General features: G+C 44.3%; 1 protein-coding gene and 1 pseudogene across 1 annotated transcript in view; both read right to left on the reverse strand.

Annotated features, from left to right (window-relative positions):
- The window catches only part of TAFA1 (TAFA chemokine like family member 1), a 396,155-nt gene that overhangs the window by 87,030 nt on the left and 289,884 nt on the right, over positions 1-19,241 (reverse strand). The window lies entirely within an intron of this gene.
- LOC136642998 (5S ribosomal RNA) lies at positions 6,720-6,836 on the reverse strand (annotated as a pseudogene).

The raw sequence follows: 19,241 nt of genomic DNA on the forward strand, positions 1-19,241 counted from the left end.
GTAAAAACAGTCTCCTTTCACGCCTGTTAGCAATTCGATCCTGAGGATTGCATCACTACCTCCCCCTACCCCCACCCCTTAAAGGAACGGGGGAAGCTTTACACAAGCTGGTGGGTCACAACCACCAGTTTGAGAACCACTGGTCTAGTGGAAAGAACATTTGACTCAGACTCAGGACACCCAGGATCAAAGCCCAGTGTAGCCATGCAGATACTTGGACAAGTTAGCTGGCCTCAATTCTCCATATATAAATTGGACACAATAGTTTCCACACATGTTCTTGTAAGGAAAAACTGACTTTTAGTAACTTTGACAGTAAAAGTGAGGCAGAAGTGATAGTGGTGGTATTGGCTGTGCTGAAAAAAAAAAATAGTGCTGATGAGAGGGAACAAAATCTATTTAAGCCATTTCTTCCTGTTGCATGTACGCAACAGGGATCAAATGTGTACACCTGTGGGCTAGGCACAAATGGGTTAAATGTATAAATCAGGGGTGACAAACATAAGGCCCACGGGCCAGATTTGGCCCACAGAAACCCTTTATCCAGCCCATGTGATAAGTAGGCTGTTCAGTGCTGCCTTTTTAGCAGTGCTGTTTCTGCCAGGGCTCTGTGAGGGAGAAATGCAAGGAGGTCTCAGAGGGCAAGGACCAGTACGGCAGACAAAGAGGAGTGAGAAAGTGATATTGTAGAGGATCTGGGAGAGCCCAATTGCCACACGGGCTGCCCTATCAGCAGCGCCACTTCTGCCAAAGCATCACTTCACAGAGCACCTCTCAGCTGCTGATAAAAGTGGCAAAAGTGGCACTGATAAAAGGGCAGCTTGCATGGTAATTGGGCTCTCCCATATCTTGAAAATATTATCAAGTTTTGCATATTTTCTTTTCTGTTGTTTGTAGTTAGTGAGTGCTACGTGAAAACAAAGTGCTTATTTCTGGCCATCATCTCTTAATGACATCGCTTCCTCCTTAATGATGTCACTTCTGGCCCTCAGCAGGCTCCACGAATGCTATATGGCCCAATGCATGAAACAATTTGAAACCCCAGGTATAAACGATTGGATGCTAGTTATGCATATTAAACTTGCGTTTTCTGGTGTATGTAACCTTTCAGTCAAACAGAAGGTTGAGGGCCCAATCCTATCCAATTTTCCAGGACCGGTGTAGCCATGCCAATGGGGCATGTGCTGCATCCTGTCGTAGGGAGGCAGTCACAGGGGCCTCCTCAAAGTACAGAACATTTGTTCCCTTACCTTGGGGCTGCATTTCAGTTGCACCGGTGCTGGAAAATTGGATAGGATTGGGCCCTTAATTGGCTAAAATGACAACTCCTAAAAGTATATTTTACTGATTTGAATAAAAGTCATGGGATCTCATCAGGGATAATCTCATGGAAATGGCAAGTAATTACCTCCGACACAACCTTGGCATCATCTGGCAGGACAAAGTTCCAAACGTCACAGTCCTGGAACGAGCTGGAATCCCTAGCATGTATGCACTGCTGAAACAGAGACGCCTGCGTTGGCTCGGTCATGTCGTGAGAATGGATGATGGCCGGATCCCAAAGGATCTCCTCTATGGAGAACTCGTGCAAGGAAAGCGCCCTACAGGTAGACCACAGCTGCGATACAAGGACATCTGCAAGAGGGATCTGAAGGCCTTAGGAGTGGACCTCAACAGGTGGGAAACCCTGGCCTCTGAGCGGCCCGCTTGGAGGCAGGCTGTGCAGCATGGCCTTTCCCAGTTTGAAGAGACACTTGGCCAACAGGCTGAGGCAAAGAGGCAAAGAAGGAAGGCCCACAGCCAGGGAGACAGACCAGGGACAGACTGCACTTGCTTCCAGTGTGGAAGGGATTGTCACTCCTGAATCGGCCTTTTCAGCCACACTAGACGCTGTTCCAGAACCACCTTTCAGAGCGCGATACCAGAGTCTTTTGAGACTGAAGGTTGCCAACAATTACCCATCAGCACCTTCTGGGAAGGTGTGAAATTATTTATCCAGCATGTACTGGCCAGGATCTACAGCTTATTCAAGCACATTGCTAACAGCTAAGGATCTATTATATCAAAACTTACATGATTATTAGGGCATAGATTATTAATCTTTAGATGTCCTGGCAAGCAAAGCTGTCCTGAAGCTGAAATGACCAAGAGTGCACCAGCCAACAGCAGCTAGATAACCTGACATTCTGGTGTACTGTATTTATATTTCATTAAACGAGGAGAGATGGAAACGGGACAGAGATTAGTGTCAAGGTTAGCAAATCCAGATGCAAGGAAAAGGTGGTGATTTTTTGAAATCACCCCATAAGGATATATACATAAAAAAGTTACATGAGTATAAACTACCAGCATAATTTGTTAAGAAACAAAGGGCACAATCCAAACCTGCAGTTTATCTGGCCCAAGTCCCTTGGACTGGCCTGGGAGGATCGCAAATGTGCCGTAAACCACGTTTGCACCTCCTCGAGGGGAAGTCAGTCTGGCTCTCTGAGAAGCCTGTGGAGGCGGACAGAAGCCTCTGCGCCGGTTTCCCCTCTGCCGCTTGTGTCGGCCCACCTGCGCCGACTCAAGCAGAAAAGATAGGCATGGAGGGTGGGGAGGAGGAGGGAGGGAGGTGTTCCTGGGTGGGGGGAGGGAGGGCGATGGGCGACACCGGGGGCAGGCAAGTAGGGAGCCGGAGGCAGGGCTGGGATCTGGCAGTTATGCCGGATCCCAACCCCCGTCCCCAGGTGTAATGGGAATGTGCAAGATACCTTGAGGAGATAGCATGTGGTGTCAGCAATGAACCCTTTTAGGGTAAGGCTTGGGCATTCAGCAGAGAGTGTGCTGCCCAGCTGCAGCCACTTAAAGGCAATAGTGCCGTCAGGCATAAAAGCACCTGATGAAGGGACAGTGTGGTGTGGGTAGCGGAAGGAGGAAAACTTGAGGAAGGGAGACTGACTGATGTGTGAATGGACTTTGGAGGCTGCTGGAGCAGAAACAAACTGCTGGAGACACTGAGATTGGTGTTTGGCTGCCATGCCCAAGACCTGTGGAGGACCAATGTGCTGCTGTAGTGGTGGAAGGACCTGCTGGCAGAAGAAGGGAAGAAGGAGGACACCTGTAGGTTAAACAGCCAAGCTACCCTGGTAGTGGGGTCCAGCAGTCCTGCAGGGCAAAGGGGAGCTAATTAGCTAAAAGCGGGCATAATTCTCCAGGCAGAGCTTGGCCTTCGAACCTGGCAAAACATCAGGGAGAACGGAGCGACTTCAAGCTGCTCTGCTCTCCTTGGACTTGCGCCACCTCCAGAGGTGGCGCAAGTCCAAGGAGACCCATTGTGGCCAGAAGCCTTTACCCAGGGGTAAGGGGAAGTGATTCCCCTTGCCTCTGGCTAAGCTGCTGCTGGCCACAATCCTGTGTTGGATACAGCACAAGCCTCCTGGCTTGCCTGTTCCAGCGCAAGTTAGGATTGCGCCCAAACTCTGATACAGTAGCCAAGGATAATAAAAAAACGAAAGTGTTTGTGGATCTTCTGGGAAATTTTTCAGCCTTTTTTTGAGTCATTCTTTTTCAGGCCCAAGAAAGTGTGATGGAAAACTCAACTTTGGCTCAGCCCCATCTCTTGCAGCAAGTACCTCGGAGAAATTACTTTCTATCCCCTAAAACAGAGGCTACATTTTTACCTTAAAGCAATTTCTGCCCAACTTTGCATTTGCGCAACAGGGATCAAATGTGTACACCTGTGGGCTGGGCAGAAATGGGTTTTAATCTATGCATAGGACAGTAATCAAAATGTATGCTGACTTGACAGTTGAGATTTTCCTCTGAAGGGAACACATAATGTAGCAACATGAATACCTTTAAGGAAAACATTGTTTTAAAAAGTGTTCTTACTGGTAGACAATTTTCTTATCAATCTGGTTAATGTCTTGCAAAAGTAAGCCGGATCATTCCTGTGACAAATCCAGCCATCTGTGAACAGCAAATGCAACAAGCAGTCTCCCAAGATTCTCTTGATATTAGCTTTATATAACACTGCTTTTGTTCTCTATGTTTTTAGTGCCATCTTAGCCAAATCAGCGTCGGTTACAATATGTATTAAAAATACTGATTAAAATCATTATTTTGAAAGCATTAAACTGGATTGCACCTAGAAACTGGAGACTGAAAACCATAGCCAGATCACTCCCTGATATAGACCAGGGATATGCCAAATACTTTAAAAAAAAAATGCTACAGTATCAAAATTTGTAATTGGTAATGATTAGAAAGATAACTAAATAATCATGTGTCCCCCCTTCCTCTTCTGTCATCTTCCTTATATTAAAATTGAGATTGTAGGCTCCTCGAGGCAGAGATCTGTTTCCTTATTCTTTGTAAATATGCATGGTGAGTGTTCTATATCATTACACTGACTGGTAGTGGCTCTTCCTACTTGGAAATGTCAGGGATTGAACTTGGGGCTACAAAGGTCTATTGCTGAACTTCAGCTCCTCTTCAATAACTGTGTTGGACGCACACCACAAGGGCTGTAAACATTTTGCAGATCACATAAAAAATAGATTCTAAAACAGTTGCTGCTTGCTTTATTGTAATAAATGTTTCAGTGGCTAAAGATGCCTGTATTTGTGGAATACATATATCCACATGTTGATATCCTTGGCTCAGTGAATAGTAAGTGGCTTTTTCTAGCCTTTACCATATTGCTTAACCATATTTTAATATGATTCCTATTTATCTTCTAAACAAAATAAAAACTGTGAGGTGGAATTTGGCTCAAATATATATTCATTTAATTCCAGGTTATCATGTTGGCAACCTTCAGTCTCGAAAGACTATGGTATCGCGCTCTGAAAGGTGGTTCTGGAACAGCGTCTAGTGTGGCTGAAAAGGCCAATTCAGGAGTGACAATCCCTTCCACACTGGAAGCAAGTGCAGTCTGTCCCTGGTCTGTCTCCCTGGCTATGGGCCTTCCTTCTTTGCCTCTTTGCCTCAGCCTGTTGGCCAAGTGTCTCTTCCAACTGGGAAAGGCCATGCTGCACAGCCTGCCCCCAAGCGGGCCACTCAGAGGCCAGGGTTTCCCACTTGTTGAGGTCCACTCCTAAGGCCTTCAGATCCCTCTTGCAGATGTCCTTGTATTGCAGCTGTGGTCTACTTGTAGGGTGATTTCCTTGCACGAGTTCCTTGTAGAGTTGTGGAATACATGTATCCACATGTTGATATCCTTGGCTCAGTGAATAGTAAGTGGCTTTTTCTAGCCTTTACCATATTGCTAAACCATATTTTAATATGATTCCTATTTATCTTCTAAACAAAATAAAAACTGTGAGGTGGAATTTGGCTCAAATATATATTCATTTAATTCCAGGTTATAGTGATGACAAAACTGTAGATTTCCTGGTTCAACCTGGGTGGACTTTTTCACAAAGAACTCAATGTTGAGTCCAATTCTTTCCAATCAGGCTAGAGAAAGAGGCTGAATGGAATAAAAAATGCACTTGCAAAGGTTGCCTGTGGCAGTCACCAGAGACACCAACTCCTAGGTCTGTTGTACAAGATTCCATGTGCACTGAATACATGAGACAACCGCCTGGCACTTCTGGATGAACATTTGCATACACATTTGTTTGCTTTTCAACATAATTAGCTGTTAAAGTCTTCCCTGGGAACAGAACAAATGTACTGTATAGTCCCCAAAACAATGCAAAAGGAATTGTTTGCATTTGAATTAATTGGCTGCCCAGGACTCAGGCTGTATCTGCCCAGCAAAGGCTTAATGTCAAACATTAATTGTACAAACAAAAGAAGTAGTGTACATCCTGTTGTCTTAGTGAGTTTGTTCTCCCTAGATTAAGCCTTGTTTGCATTGGAGGTTCTCCCCACCTGCCCTAAATAAATTACTGAATGTGACTGCTCAGTGAAGGTGATACTTAAGATGACTTAAAATGTGTTCTGATCAATACGTTGAGCAAACAAGCTCCCAACTGCGGCTGTTTACAGCCCACGTCTCAATAAACAATCCTCTAATTGTGGCTTTGAGTTATTTTGGACGTTACAAGTGTTACCACAATGGAGTGATCATCACAACTCTTGGGTCCCTTCTGCCTAGTTGCTGGCCTGCTAATGCTGTATTTTCTGTCAAGTTACTCCATCACTCACCTCCTTTATTGTAGGGCTGGCTAGCAAATTAATGGGCATCATAGCTCTACTGGGTTCTAGAGTTCCCTTCCGATTGTTACATATTCCTACTGGGACTTTTAAAAATGCACATCATAGAGAAGCTGACAGGGGGTTGCCAAAGATGGTGCACCATTGTAATGTCTTGACAGGTCAGATGTAATTACTGAACTCCAGAGAAAGGCCTGTGAACCTCAGAGATATATACACAACAGTTATACAGTTGATAGATACAGTGGGTTCTATTACATTTCCTTTAAAGTGTCTTCTCTTCATTGTTGAATAAACTACTTAGTGCAGCTCTCCGTGCAGTTTCTAGAACTAGTAGTTCAAAGAAGCAGCTCTTTCTGTTGTCCAAGATTTTTTTCTCTTATTCCGAATTAAGGGAATAAGGGCCCAATCCTATCCAATTTTACAGCTCTTGTATAACTGTGCCAACAGGGCATGTGCCTCATCCTGTGGTGGTGGGGGGCAGTCACAGAGGCCTCCTGAAGGTAAGGGAACAAATGTTCCCTTACCTTGGAGCTGGTTGGCAACCTTCAGTCTCGAAAGACTATGGTATAAGCCTACAGCACCCAGTATTCCCAGGCGGTCTCCCATCCAAGTACTAACCAGGCCTGACCCTGCTTAGCTTCCAAGATCAGACGAGATCGGGCATGTGCAGGGTAACAGTTGCATTGCTGCATTGGTGCTGGGAAGTTGAATAGGATTGGGTCCTAAGGCAGCAGGTTGTCTGAAGGATTAGTAACTGGTTGAAGACCAGGAAACAGAGTGGGTGTCAATGGGTAATTTTCACAGTGGGGAGAGGTGAAAAACATTGATAAATGACCTGGAGTTGGGAATAAGCAGCAAGGTGAAATAAGTGAGAAAGAATAAGCAGCAAAACCAAAAAGGATCTCTTCGAGAGAGGTATTTCAAGAGAGATAGAAACTGCAAAAGAGGAGATTCTGGTTGGATATCAGGAAGAAATTCTTGACTGTTAAAAGCAATTCAGCAGTGGAACAGATTGTTGGGGTGGTGATGGATTCTCCCTCACATAAGATCTTCAACCAGAAGTTTGACAGGCACCCGCTGGAGATGCTCTAGGTCTCGGAGGAGTTCCTGCAGGGGGTTGGACTAGATGACCTTCTGGGTGACTTTCAAATCTATGATTCTGAACCTGGGGAATGGACAGCAACATGGCTGGTGAGTGTCAGTGTGTAAAGTGATGCACATTGGGACAAGAAACCAAAAATCCACATATATGCTGATGGCTTCTGAGCTGCCTGCGACAGATCAGTAGAAAGGTCTTTGGATGGTAGTGGATAGCTTGATGACCCAATGTGTGGCAGATGTGAAGAAGTCAATTCCATGCTCAGGATAATTAAAAACGGGATCTGGTGGGGCACTGTGAGATTCAGGAGGCTGGATTTGGGGGCCTTTGGCCTGATACAGCAGGTTTCCCGAATCGGCCTTTTCAGCCACTCTAGACGCTGTTCCAGAACCACCATTCAGAGCGTGATACCATAGTCTTTCGAGACTGAAGGTCGCCAACTACTACTTCTTATGTTTTGATGATTGGTCATATTTCTATTTCATGAAATGCTCGTCCTAGCCAGAAGGAAGGCAGCTAGATAAAGCCACAAGGAAGCAAAATCCAATTGAAGTAAAATGGTCTTGATTCCAGCTCTACATACTTCAGATCACACGGATAGCTTTGTTTTATCATGAGTTAGTTTGGAATCTGCTAACAGCAGCAAAGAGTTTAGCTGCCGAGAAATGGCAGGACCCTGTAGCTCCTTTGTTGAAAGAACTTTTGGTGATGAGAATGTTTGGCTGAAATGCTCAGAGCGCATCTGTCTTTCAGAAGATCAGTGACAGTTACAGACGGGGGAGAAATTGTCCCCTTTTATTAATTTTATGAAGGTGAGATATAATGTGGCCATCAGCATGTCCAAGGTAAGACATTGTTTGGGCATCAAATACATTTTTAGCCTGATATCATCTATGAATGGATATATGGCTCAAAAATGAATGCCAACTGGATTGCTGAAGCAAGGAGTCTTGATTGCACCTCAAAGAGAAACACTTTGTAAGCTTTTGTGGAATACAGTGCTGTTCAGAGTCCACAAAAGTTTATGTTGCAGTAAACTTGTTTGTCTGTAAGGCACAACCAGCCTTTATTGTGCTTGTTTTGCTGCTACAGTGACTCCCCTGTAGTCATTCATGTGTGGTTTTCTATGATGGTGTTGTACACTATTCTATATTTCCCTTTCAGTCCATTCAACACCCGGCATACAACATATGTAATTGACATGCCACTATGATTGCCCTTATGTTCAGCATACAGTATATCTCAGGTTTTTTAAATATGATTACTGCTACATAGGAAGACATGCACATTTAATCTTCACTGTGGCAATCGTTCAGGAACGCTTGCGATTCAGGGCTATTGTTGGAAGGCCGTGTATTATATCTGAAGTGGCAGAGTGTGAATACTTGGCACGGTGCTTTTTTTGTGGAGGAAGCTTGATTCGCGGCAAGCCTGCTGAATACCATCGATGCCTACAAGGTATTGTATGTCAGTAAGGGATATGTCAATGCCTTTCTACAACACTGCTTGATTCGTGATGCCAATCATCACAGAGAAAATGGAAAAGAGGTAAAATGCTATTACCCTTGCAGATTTTTCCCCCAAGATAGGAGATGTCAATCCTATTTCCATAGACCATTGCAAGGTTAAAAAAAAAGTGTTTTCTTCAATACTTTCACTAACCAGTGCTTGCCCTTTTCCTGTTTTCCTCCTGAACCTGGCTGCTTAAATGAGCAACAGCAAAATAGCAAAGTTCAGGTAGTCAGAATGGTGTTTAATGTAGAATAGAGGAGGTGCTCGTGACAGACCATGATCCTCTGGGCCTTGTCTGACACTCTAACCACTACACCATCCTTCTGGTCTTTCAGCTTTGCCTTGAAAGTAGTGATAGTGACAGAGATTAAAAATATTTGCCTTTATAGTCTGCTTTGCCAGGAGCTAAAAAAAAGCTACATTCCCATTCTGCCCAGTGAAGAGTTTTATGCAATTGGACAGCTTGAATGTTTCTTCCCAACATTTGTGGGTTCAGTAAAGGCAGTATCAAACTAAGAGCTCAATCCTATCCCCCCCCCCCCTTCAACTGGTGCACCTGCACCAAAAACAGGCATGCTGTATCCAGGGTGAGGGGGTGAGGCAGATCGGGTGGTTTCAGAGGGGAAAGGGAATTTAAATTCCCATATGCAACCATAAATCTCCACTCTGCAATGGCTCTTTAGCTGGTGCAAGTCCAAGGCAAGAAAGGCAGCAGGAAGGCTTCGAAAAAGACGGTTAGGATTTGATATGTATCATTGCCACTGGTCCATCCTCTCCGTCTTTGGAGGTGTGGTTACTGGTAGGTTGTCATTCACACAGTCACTTGGCATGATGCGCGCAGGGCGGGGTAGGTAGGGCAACTCGGTGTCCATCCAGGGCAGCAAGGTCAAAGGGGCGAGCCAGAACCACCCACATGATGCCTAGCCGGCTCAAAGAGGTAGGCTGGCAAACCCCCTTGACTGGTCTGGCTACACTTGCATGGTTTGCCCAGCGAGCCAGCTGGCCAGCTCCCAAAGGGGGCAGGGGAGCTGGCCAGCTGGCTCACTGGGCAAACCATGCAAGCATAGCCAGACCCCCCAATTTAGGACCCCGCACACTGGGGGGCTAGCTCCCTGGCCCCATCTAGCCCTGCTGCTGTTCTGTGTGTGTGTTGTTGTTGTTAATAAAGTGGCCCTAGTTCAACCCAAAAACCTCAGCCTGGCATCTTATTTGGGGGGGTCAGGAGTAATGAGGTATCCTATTCCCCTTCCTGGGCCAGATCTGCCTACAAAGATGCACTCAGACTTGCACCACCTATTTAGCAGGCACAGGTGTAAGTGGACCAGTGTTTCTCAACCAGTGGTACGGGTACCACCAGTGGAACTTGAGGTAGTGTCTGGTGGTACCCTAGACACCTGCCACCTGGCAGTGAGACCAGGAATGTGACACAACAGCAGTAGGAGGCTCAGCTTGGCAGGCAAAGAAGTCCTCCTGTCCACCCGGAACCTCTTACTGGTGTTTGTAGCATCAAACCTATTGCCATGGTTGGTGCTTTCCCTGGGCAAGGGGACAAATGTCCCCTGAGCTCAAAGAAACTTCCAGACTGCAAAATTCCCTCACAGGATACAATACTGGCCCTGCTGCATCAGAGTAGTGGGATTTCAATAATATTGGGCTGCCTGTATCCCAGTAAACTGCAAAAGTCCAAAATGATATCTTCGCCTTGAAAACCTCCCATCCACTAGCTCTTCTCCTTCCGTTTTTTTGAACCAGTTTGGAATGCCTCTGCTACGTCTGGTGTTAGCAATGTTGTTCTGAAAAACATCTTGATATTCTGTTTGAGTATTTTCAGAGTGCTTTTTTAAAGTCACTCTAAAGATCAAAGTCTATAAAGATAAATCCCTATAGGCATGAGCTCAGAAGCTTGTTCAGAGTGTATCCTGAACAAGCTTCTGTTGAGATGATCCTCTGTTGAAGATTCTCATCTCATGATTCAACAAGGCAAGGTGTCTGTTTTTCAATATGTGTAAATGCTCTATTACAACGTTCAAGGTAGAGAATGGCCAGGCCCCTGTACTTGTTAAGCCAGCCCCTTAGCTACTGTTTTTAGAAGACTAAAGGGGGGCATGGGATGGTAAAAATGGAGGGGGATAATCAGAGGTTGGGGCTTTTTGATTTATTTAAAGGCCCGTGATCAATTTTCTGCATAATTTTGATTGCTGTTCTATTGTCCACAAAGCAAACACTCTTGAGACATTGGAACTGATCTCGTCTTCATCATAAGGCGCTTAGATATGGCATAGTCTCATCCAACGTCAATCTACTCTTACCCTCAAAATATAAACAGTATAAACAAAGAATACTGATTTTTTTAAGAATTCAGAAGAAAATTATAATTGTTGCTGTTCTCTATAAAACATGCAATGTGGTGTTAGGTGTCTGTTGTAATGTGTTGTGTGCATTTGACAAGACTATAAGTAGATTGCTCTAGTGTGGGGCCCCCTTAGGCGTAGAGCCCAACTGGCTCCAATTGGCTTAAGGCCGGCCCTGGAGAAGCTCTGTAGAGAGTGTGTTAGTTGTAGCTGCTCCCCCAGCATGTTATGTGCATGTCCAAACCCCTGCACATGCTTGATCTTGTCTGATCTCGGAAGCTAAGCAGGGTCTGGCCTGGTTAGTACTTGGATGGGAGACCGCCTGGGAATACTGGGTGCTGTAGGCTTATACCATAGTCTTTCGAGACTGAAGGTTGCCAACCAACCAACCAAACCTTGGAATAAGAGGTCAAGCACTCCTTTTGCTGGTTATGAGACCCTCCTTCCAATTCTCCAAGTCTCTGTGTCAGCATAGCAACTCATGATATCTTGCTGTTACTCAATTGGTAGTTTGACTACATTAGTGTCAATCAGCCAAGCTAAAGTCATTCTAAATGACAGATTTTTATTTCCTTATTGGCAAAATGATAAAATGGATGCTATTATATGCTATGAAACCACCACCACAAAAAAAGATGAATGGTATTATGCTGTTATTTCTCAGAATCTTTGAATCTCTTGATTTGAAAGCATTAGATGAGATTGTTCAGAGCCTTACAAATAGTAACCATGGTTAATAAATTGCTGTTTTCATTAGAAGATAATAAAACTTTCTTTCCCCTCTTGCATTTTTGTTGTCAACATGCTAATGCAGAGTACAATGATTTCCTGTTCAGCATAAAATGCTAGGATTTCCATATAAATCAGGTTCTTTTTAACATCTTTGTGTCTTAGCATGATGCCAAGCTGTGAATTTAAATAGTGGCATGTGTCATATTTATTTGTATAGACTGTATTTCAAGTGACTAACTACAACAATATTAGCAATATAAATTTGACGAATTTCAGCCTACTGAGTGAGCTGTTGTGATAAATATTGTATTAAGTGACAACCCTGCTGAGTAGCTAATGAGACGGTTGTGCCCTTTCCTTTCTATTCAAAGACCCCCTTTTTGACTATCAGTATTTACGGGGTGACAGCTGACGTCGGGATCTCTTATTGACGGAAGCCTTGCATTCGCAGTGACAGTGCGACTACTGCAGGAGACTAATGAGTGAGTCAGGGCACTTTTTTTTACAGCTGGAATAAAATCACAAAGCTGAAGCTAAGTTCTGTAGCTCAGATCAGGGCCAGCCTTAGAAATTGCAGGGTTCAATTGGAAACATTTTTTTTTGCGGGGCCTCAGGTTCACAGTCAAGGTCTTTAGAATCTTAGGGTGCAATCCATAGCTTGTCTTTGGCCGGTCCCTTGCACCAGCCCAGGAGTGTCACAAATGTGCCGTAAAGCACATCTGTGCCTCCTTGTGAGCAGGTCCGGCTGGCCTGAAGATGCATGCCAGTCTCCCTGTGCTGGATCAAGACCAGGAAGGGGCCAGCCCAGAGGTTTGTGCCAGCCCAGGCAGGTCAGCGTGGAGGGTGAGAGAGGATTGTGAGTGGGTTGAACGGAGGAAGGGAGGAGGTATATTTGGGTGGGGATGGGTGTAGCGGGAGACACAGCCTGGGAGAGGGGGCCAGATCAACTGTGGCACATTAGGCTGCTTCCTAATGCCCACACCTGGCCAAATCTGCCTTACATGGGTCACTCAGATTTCCATCAATAAATTCACTGATGCAAAACTGAATAGCTCCATGGGGTGGCTGGTAAGGGATAAAATATCTTCTTAACCCGAGTTGTACTCCAGTCAGCATCTATCTTGAGATGGATTCAGAGCAGGCCATTTCACCTGCCTATCCCAGCATAAGTTAGGACTGGGCTGTTAGAGATATAAATAACATTTATTATAGACTTTATATCCCTATGGTAGAATGGATAGCACTCAAAATGTGCGCTTAAAAAGTGCATGTGAGTTAATAGAACAAATGGATGGAAGCACATTTTAATATAAACCAACAAGCAAACAAACAAAATGTTACCTTTGAAAAGTAAATAAGAAAACCACTTGTTTTAAGTAACTGTGAAATGATTTAGTAAAAACATCAATTTTATTTTTTGTTTAGAAAAAAAAAATTCAAAATGTAAGAGAACAGCACTGTTGGGAACAAATTATCTTTTTTTGATTTCTAGAAGACAAGAGTAGATCACCCTAGCATGGGACCCTCTTTAGGCACAGGGCCCAATTGGGAACAATTTGTCCAATTGGCTTAAGCCAGTTCTGATTCAGATGGCATCTTCTGGCTTCCATAGAGGCATAGTTTTCTTAAGGGCATTTACAAGAGTGAATAATGCATGTTAGCAAGCTATCCTGATGGTGCAAATGAGAGGTACGCATCAAGGTGGACAGCGCCAACCACCTGTTCTGTAGGTATCGACTTGCAGATTCTTCTGGTCAGCCTGCTGGTGTGAGAACTCTGAACTGGAAAATGGGGTGTGCATTCTCTATCTAAGAGATGTGCTTATTCAATGTTCTGTAGTCCCCAAGGGAAAAGGTGAGGGACCACTAGTAAAACAAGAAAGCAGAATGCTGAGTTGGGGGCATGCTTTCTGGAATGTAACAATCCATTATTTAAAACTTCAAATGAATTTTAAAAAGTGGTTCACTTCTACCCTGTTGATGGTCTAATATCTAGGATTTAAAAAATTGTCTAGCTCAGTGGCTAATGGGTCTTGATACACTATGTTTTTAGTGTTACCCTCTGGCACTAATATCTGGTTTACTAATTCTTGAACACTCTACATGAAATTTCCCATGAGAGAAGTGATCTTGTCTTACATACATGCCAACCTGTTTTAAGGATTGTCCCTGGGATGTATTGATCGTCATCGTGAAGCATATTCTGAGTTGGAACTGCAGTCAATGGCATCACTAGGGTTTCTATCAGCTGGTGCAGGAGGTGGGAGTGCATCACCTCTATGATGGACCTCCTCCCATGCAGGGCAATGCCCTGGGGTGTGGGTGTGGTGATATACCTTTGCCCCATCCCACTGGGTTTTGGGCTATAACTTTTGATAGAGATATTTCAGTGTGGTTTGTTTCATTGCATTCCGCATGAAATTACACATCAAATGATATATAACATGATGGTGTTATTCGAAAATACCAAGATTGTAAAAATTTGGGCCAGTAGTGATGTCACCCCCCCCTCCGGTACACATCATCTGGTGTGGCCCACACCCCCCTAGCGATTTCACTGACTGCAGTCTCTTAAATGCAAAAGGGTAGTCTGATAGGATGATTGGAATGTGTGGAATAAATTCCATTTCCCCTTCTGCACATCTTGTAAAAACTGTAGCCTCTATGACAGTGTTCTCAAACTTAGGGAGAGTTTCACTTCCTAAGGAAGCCTTTGTGGGGGAGGGACTAGGGCAGCTAACTGGGGTGAAAGGGGGTTATTTTTACTTACTGAGGGCTGCTGGCAGCTGCAGGAATTGCAGGGAGCTGCGACCAACCCTCCGAAGGGCTTCCCGATGCTTAGAATGTTGACGTAGAATGTTAGAATGTTGAGAAAAAAGTTGGCTAAGCACTTCTCCAGCTTCTTCTCCACCTCTGCTCAGGGAAGTGCATGCAGGGCCCATGAGAAGTGGGTGGAGGGGATGAATTGTACCTGGACCCAGGGTCAAAACAAGGGCCCAGGAACCAATGGAAGGTGCCTGAAAATTTCCTAGGATCTGAACATTTTCTGATCTCAGTAGGATCCATGAGAGGGGGTGCAGGAAGTACATCATGCCTGGGGTTAAAAAAGGGGGCCAAGGAGCCAGAGGAGGGGGACTGGAAATTTCCTGGGATCTCAGAGAATGTATGCATATATTGTCTGAAGGCTAGCATTCAAATTTTGCATAAGCCATTGTTTTATATATATTGTAATTCGTGGAAATTATGATCCAATGATTGCATTAAATTATGATCCAATGGAGAAAGGAAAGGGCCCAAAAGAAACTTTGTACCACCTGATGAAATTCCCATCAGAGGCCCTACAGGGAGGGACACAATTCAATTTATGCATCATAAGAACCTGTTTTCTGCTGAGTCAAACTCAGACTATTGGGCCTATCTAGCCCTGCACTGTGCTGCACATGGGCAGCAATACCTCTGCAGCAGAGGATTCATCTGAGACCTAATTCTTCATGATTAGCACATAACTCATATGTGCTTGAATTACAGGTTGGCTGTGGAGGGCCAGATCCCTCAGCTCTTTTTCTTAGAAGCCTGGTAAGGACTGATTTGGCTAAATCCAAGAGCAGGACTTCTGAATGTCATTGAGCTCCTCTACCTCTTCTCCCACAATCTGAGCACTACTGCACTCTACCCATCTCAGAATTCTCTCACCTCACATGTAGTGCAGGTAGTGGCCTATATCACTCAAAGTGCGTTCAATGTACAGAATAATCACCTTATCACAAACTTGGTGAGTTCCAGCCTCTCCTTTCCATTTCAAGTCCACAACTTGCCCACCTCCTGTTGCTTTTAGAGGTCATCCAATTTTCTTCCTGACTAGTACAAAGCAGTATGCCGTCTTGCTGAATGGTGCTTGCTAAGGACAGGGCTGTTTTCCAGTTTTGCAGTTCCCAGCATCCATCTCGGCAGCCGTTGCGTTCAGTAAATTTCCTCTAAATAAGCCATTGTTTGTCTGAATGAAGACAGTTTCCTGCATGGATGGCTTAACAGGACAGCAAAGCATTGATTTATTGTGTGTACAGGAGACTCTCTTCACAAGGAGAGGACTGGAAAATATTTTTTTGCCTGCTATTGGAGAGGCAGAATTAAAGAAAAGACAGAGGCTAAATCACAGCGATTCATGATTCCTCCATGCCTTTGCATCTTTCCTCTGATTATGTTTGGGAATTATGGAGTGAGGTTTCGCCATCTGGATAAATTAAGGCTGATGGGATAAACTGAGATAAATTAGTCTATGTAACTTCTTCACACCTGATATAACAGGCTTGGCAGCCTGAGACACCTGATTGCATTTGCCCATAGATGCAGTGGTGTGTTTCATGAGCTGCTTTATATCTTCTTGGGGCAGAGCTATGTGTTGTGCATGCTGCTCTTTAAGGAATTAGAAATTAGTTATCCACTTAAGCTCCTTTATTTTTATTTGCATGTAGTTTAGGGGGGGGGGGGAGAGAGGAGGGGAAGATGCATGAACATAGAAATTCTCCCAGAACTGTGAATTGATTGAACAGCAGATCTCAGCATTCACATGTGAAACAACTCTCTGATTTGATACATAACCAAGATCAGATCAGATCAAAAGCTCAACGACTTTCAGATTCCCCTTGGATTTAGCCAAATCAGCCCTTATCAGCCAGACCAAGGTTATGTATCAGATCAGAGAGTTGTTTCACACTCATACCTTTTCTATCTATATAACTACAACAACAACAACAACAGTATTTATATACCGCTTTTCAACAAAAGTTCCTAAAGCGGTTTACAGAAAAAAAAATCAAATAACTAATGGCTCCCTGTCCCAAAAGGGCTCACAATCTAAAAAGATGCAACACCAGCAGACAGCCACTAGAAAAGACACCGCTGGGGGGAGGTGGGCCAGTTACTCTCCCCCTGCTGAATAAAAGAGGAGCACCCACTTGAAAAAGTGCCTCTTACCAGTTAGCTTTAACTGGTTACCTGGTTAGCTGGTAACTATATTTTGCTTTCTGGTGTTTTTTTTTTTATAAAGCAGATTCCTGTGGAGTCTTCAAATCTTTTGGACCCCTTATAGGCCTCCATCAATTAGGCCTGAACACTCTTCGAATGGGGACAGTGTGGAAGGCTTGGAGAAGCCATTTGTCCAAATTAGAGAAAATATCTGCACTTAATCTACACACCCTAATTCAGAAACACTAGTTCTCTAAAAGGCAAGAGAAACCCATTTTTAAACCACTAACCAGGAATGATCATTATAGCTTTTGTTCCACAATAGGTTGCATCACATTTGCTCAGCAACATTTGCTCAGGAAAAAAGAGATTATCTACCTTTACATTTAAGAAAGGACATATATGATTTGTACCACTCTCCTCCTTGAAATTCAAAACAGAAGAAAAGAGGAGGAAGTTGACTCAGAAGCGGATCTAGCAAGGCCTGTCCTGCTCTGCAATAGGAGTTAAAGGTTGGAAAAATCATCTGCGGTAATATCTGAAAAAATCATGAATTAAGAAGGAGTAGAATTCATTCAGTGCATGGTCTGAAGGCAATTGGTGCAGCAGCCCCAAATGTGCAGTGGTCATTGAGAAACTTGTCACGGGCTGGCCCTTGGCATCTGCAGACAGCAGTAGGAAACAGCTGTATTTGCATCCCAGGAGAGATGCTGCCAGACAGTGTAGACAATGCAGACCTAGATGAACCAATCCTTTGATGCAGTATAAAGCAAGTTCACATGCTTATCATCAAAGTAGATAGATGTCAGCTACTTTAAGTGTGTCAGTTTCTCTCTTATCAGCTCTCTTGGTGTTTTTTTAAATCATTCTTGGATTCTTTGAGGCATTTATGGAGAACACATTTTTGCCAAAACTGTACACTCCTTTTGTATGAGCAGTCAGGAAAGGTGAAGTGTAGATTCATTTTAAAAGAAAATACATTTAATGTCTACTGTACTGTATGATACAGCTCTGTATGGGTCCATCTTATTTTTATTGTAAATCAAACACACCTTTCCAAACTACTTCTAATATAGTCACAGTGAAATTTGCAGAAAGAATCCAGGGGTGTACATCTGGCTTCTCTCACACTTAGGGCGCAATCCTAACAGGCCTTGGGCTGGCATAGGTCCCTTGCGCTGGCCCAGAGGTGTTGCAAAAGTCCTGTACTTTCACGCCACTGGAAGAGGAGAGAGACCAGAGTGGGTCCCACAGCGATGGCTCCCAGGTACATCTGCACCAGCCGAGTGAAGCCAGCACAGGGGCTTGGGGAGTGGGGGAGGACTGAATGGGGAGGGGTGTTCCAGGGTGGGGGGAAGGGAGGCAGCAGGCAGAGGGTGGAGCCAAGATCTTAACCCCACTCCCAGGCAACCTGACACAGTGTCAGGCTGTTTGGAACTGCACCACCTCTTTAGGTGGCACAGATCTGACTAGACCTATTGGGGCTGCTGCTGCTGCTGTGTTAAAGGGTAAAGGGAATGAATTTCCCTTGTGCCGGGCTGAGCAGCAGACAGCCCCAACCCCTTGTTGGATATGGGACAGGTCAGCTGGCCTCCCTGTTCCAGCGTGGGTTAGGATTGGGCTGTGGACTTCAACTACAACTTGGGCACCTATATAAGTGTCATTAGGTTCAGTATAAAATAAGGAAGACATCATATACAAAAGCGTTGTAGGAAAGTTGTTTGCCCAAGTTGCACTAAAGAGGCTCCAGGTACTTGCAGAGAGCGTCTATCCAGAATCGCAGTGCGAATTCCGAGCCAACAGGTCCACCACTGATATGGTATTCTCCCTTAGACAACTGCAGGAGAAATGCAGGGAACAACGACAGCTACTCTTTATAGCCTTCATGTAATGTTCCTTGGATATCTCAATTTTCTTGAAGAGATATGTAGTTTTTCCCCTTCTATTGTTTTTCTCTATTTCTCGGCATTGAAAAGATGGAGAAGCTCTCTATGCAGTCAGTAAAAATGAGACCTGGAGCTGACTGTGGATAATTATTTTCTTATTGCAAAATTCAGGCTTAAACTGAAGAAAGTAGGGAAAAACATTCATCCATTCAGGCATGACCTAAATCATGACCTAAATCATTATCTGGTGTGCTCCCTGGGACATTTGGTGGGCCGCTGTGAGATACAGCAAGCTGGACTAGATGAGCCTATGGCCTGATCCAGTGGGGCTGTTCTTATGTTCTTATCATATTCCATATGAATACCCAGTGGAAGTGACAAATAGATTTTGGCTGCAATCCTTTCCTGAGAGTAAGCCCCATTGAACAAAATAGGACTTACTTCTGAGTAGACCTGGTTAGGATTGTGCCCTTAAAGGTTTAGATTTGGTAGACAGAGTACCTGAAGAACTATGGACAGAGGCTCGAAACATTGTTTAAGAGGTAGC

Source organism: Tiliqua scincoides, chromosome 2 (genome assembly GCF_035046505.1).
Source record: "Tiliqua scincoides isolate rTilSci1 chromosome 2, rTilSci1.hap2, whole genome shotgun sequence".
NCBI classification, from domain to species: Eukaryota; Metazoa; Chordata; class Lepidosauria; order Squamata; family Scincidae; genus Tiliqua; species Tiliqua scincoides.